Source organism: Colobus angolensis, unplaced genomic scaffold, assembly GCF_000951035.1.
Source record: "Colobus angolensis palliatus isolate OR3802 unplaced genomic scaffold, Cang.pa_1.0 Scaffold78, whole genome shotgun sequence".
Classification (NCBI taxonomy): Eukaryota; Metazoa; Chordata; class Mammalia; order Primates; family Cercopithecidae; genus Colobus; species Colobus angolensis.
Window position 1 is genome coordinate 7,143,809 of NW_012121598.1, and position 3,415 is coordinate 7,147,223.

The following is a 3,415-nucleotide window of genomic DNA, read 5'->3' on the forward strand; positions in this document are numbered from 1 at the left end:
GGGGTTTCACCGTGTTAGCCAGGATGGTCTCGATCTCCTGACCTCGTGATCCGCCCGTCTCAGCCTCCCAAAGTGCTGGAATTACAGGCTTGAGCCACGCGCCCGGCCTTTATTCTTATAATTTAATTTGGTCATTCTTTCTTAGATCTACAGATTGAACATCCCTAATTGAAAACTTTGAGTACTAACATAGTGCTCAAAGGAAATGCTTATTGGAGCATTTAGAATTTCAGATTTTCAGATTAGGGATGCTGAACTGGTGTAATGCCCTGTATTTCAAAATCCAAAATAATTTGAAATCTGAAACACTTACGGTCCCAGCATTTTGGATAAGGGATACTCAACCTGTATTGATTTTTCTCCACTATAATTCAGTTCTATAAGTTCTTCCCTATAAAAAGTAAATGAATTAGAAATTTTATAATAAAACATAATATATTTTATTAATTTTAAACCCTATCTTGCAGTCTGATTGTTCAGAAAGGTCAACCTAGAAAAAAGACATGGCTAAGTAAACTATTGTAAGCCATAACTAAGTATTTTGGAAAGCCTTCATTAACACATGAAGAATTTTGGTCAAGCACTGTCTGTGTCTTATGCCTGTAATTCTAGCACTTTGGAAAGCCAAGGCCGACGGATCGCTTGAGCTCAGGAGTTTGAGACCAACCTGGGTAACATGGCAAAACCCCATCTCTACAAAAAGTACAAAAATTATCTGGGTGTGGTGGTGCATGCCTGTAGTCACATCTACTTAGAAGACTGAGGCAGCAGAAGTGCTTGAGCCTGGGAAGTGGAGGTTGCAGTAAGATGAGATCATGCCACTGCACTCCAGCCTGGGCGATGAGAGTGAAACTCTATCTCAAGAAAAAAAAAAGAGCTGTACTCCTAGTACTTTCGGAGACTAAGCAGGGCGGATTACTTGAGCCCAGGAGTTTGAGACCATCCTGGACAACATAGCAAGACCCCATCTTTACAAAAAATTTAAAAATTAGCCAGACACCTGTACTGCCAGCTACTTAGGAGTCTAAAGTGGGAGAATTGCTTGAGCCTGGGAGATTGAAGCTGCATTAGCTTTGATCATGTGACTGCATTCCAGCCTAGGTAATAGAGTGAGACTCTGTCTCCAAAAAAAAAAAAAAAAGACTAGCAGTTTTTTTGTTGTTGTTTTTGTCTTTCACTTAGGACACCTGCTCTAAAGGCTAGATAAAAACAGATTGTAATGGCCGGGTGCAGTCGCTCACACCTGTAATCCCAGCACTTTGGAGGCCGAGGTGGGAGAATCACTTAAGGTCAGGAGTTCAAGACCAGTCTGGCCAACATGGCGAAACCCCATCTCTACTAAAAATGCAAAAAATTAGCTGGGCATGGTGGTGTGCACCTGTAATTCCAGCTACTAGGGAGCCTGAGGCAGAAGAATCGCTTGAACCCAGGAGGCGGAGGTTGCAGTGAGCCAAGATCGCACCATTGCACTCCAGCCTGGGTGACAGAGTGAGACTCCATCTCCAAAAAATATATGTATTAAGAAACACCACCAGCAGTGTTTTGTTAATATAGCTGTAACAAGTTATTACATTCTTTTTTTTTTTTTTTTAAGTTAGTGTTTTACTCTTGTCGCCCAGGCTGGAGTGCAATGGCACAATCTCGGATCACTGCAACCTCCGCTTCCTTGGTTCAAGCGATTCTCCTGCCTCAGCCTCCTGGGTAGCTGGGACTACAGGCGCCCACCACCATGCCCAGCTAATTTTTGTATTTTCAGTAGAGATGGAGTTTCACCATCGTGGCCAGGCTGGTCTTGAACTCCTGACCTCTTAATCCACCCGCCTCAGCCTCCCAAAGTGCTGGGATTACAGGTGTGAGCCACCGTGCCCAGCCCAAGTTATTACATTCTGAAGACAATCAGACAACTCTTCAAGTCTACATATATGAAGTTTTACTCCCTTTTCTACACTCAGTATGTCTTAATTGATGCAAAGCGATTAATTGGTCTAAAATGTTTCAAATAGTATAGTCTATACATTCAGAGAGTAAGGTTTAAGAATGAATTATTGGTGCTTCTTGATGGGTGTATATAGCAGTTTTTAGAAGTTTAAATTTCACCTGTACTCAGAAAGATAAGCTTTTGATTCAGTGGTTTCAAATTTTTAGATCAATCCATTTAAGAATTGTTTTTTCAAATGTATATACATGTATAACATAAAAATTTTTGTAATTTCAAATGTGTTTTTTTCAGTTTTTTGGATGAATTATTATATTTGGTTTTAGTTACATTTAAAAGCTTGAAAATTACCTTTGTAACAATCATTTGAGTATCATTCATTGTCACATGAAATCAGGTATTTACATTTTTTTCTAATGCTAAAATATCCAACATTGTAATTGCCTTATTTTTCCATTTTTATAAGTATAAAAGCAATGAATTTTAACACTGATATTTAAGTAATACAAAATATTATCCAAATTCATAACAGCACAGTAAAGTTTCTTTTGAAGACTATGTACTAGAAGCATTTAGAACTTACCAATATATACTGGGATAAATCGTTTCAATAAAGTTTATCAAATATTCTGTAAACTTGGACTTTTTGAAAAAGCATGTAATCCCTTTCATTCCTAAGTTCTAAAATTCATTCCTTATATCCTTCTTCAAGAACAAGTTTATCAATTTCCCTGAGTTATTCATTCCTACCTGTTATGGACTGAATATTTGTATCCACACCTGCCCGCCACCCCAGATTCACATGTTGAAGCCCTAACCCCCAATGTGAAGGTATTTGGAGATGGGGCCTTTGGAAGGTAATTAAGGCTAGATAGGGTCACAAGGTTGGTCCCCTTATGATGGCATTTGTGTTCTTATACAAAGAGACAGGAGACTCTCTCCATCACGTGAAGATACACCAAAACAGCCGCTGCCTGCAAGCCAGGAAGGGAACCCTCATCAGGAACCAAACCATGATCTTGGACTTCCCAGCCTCTAGGAACGTGAGCAATAAATTTCTGTTATTTAAGCCACCCGGTCTATGAATCATGTAAAATTAGTTATAATAGTTGAACACTTTTACTCATAAAAATAGTAATTTCATAAGGTTCAACTTAATATCATCAGTACTAGGCCCTGTCTGTTCATAAAATTGAATTGAGTTGACAAATATGAAAGAGCAGGGTCGGACAAGTGCAGTGGCTCACACCTGTAATCCCAGCACTTTGGGAGGCTGGGGCAGGCAGATCACCTGAGGTGAGGAGTTCAAGACCAGCCTGGCCAATATGGTGAAACCCCGTCTCTACTAAAAATACAAAAATTAGCCAGGCATGGTGGCGCATGCCTGTAGTCCCAGCCACTCAAGAGGTTGAGGTGGGAGGATTCCTTGAGCCCAAGAGTTCAAAGTTGTAGTGAGCTACACTTCAGCTCCGGCAACAG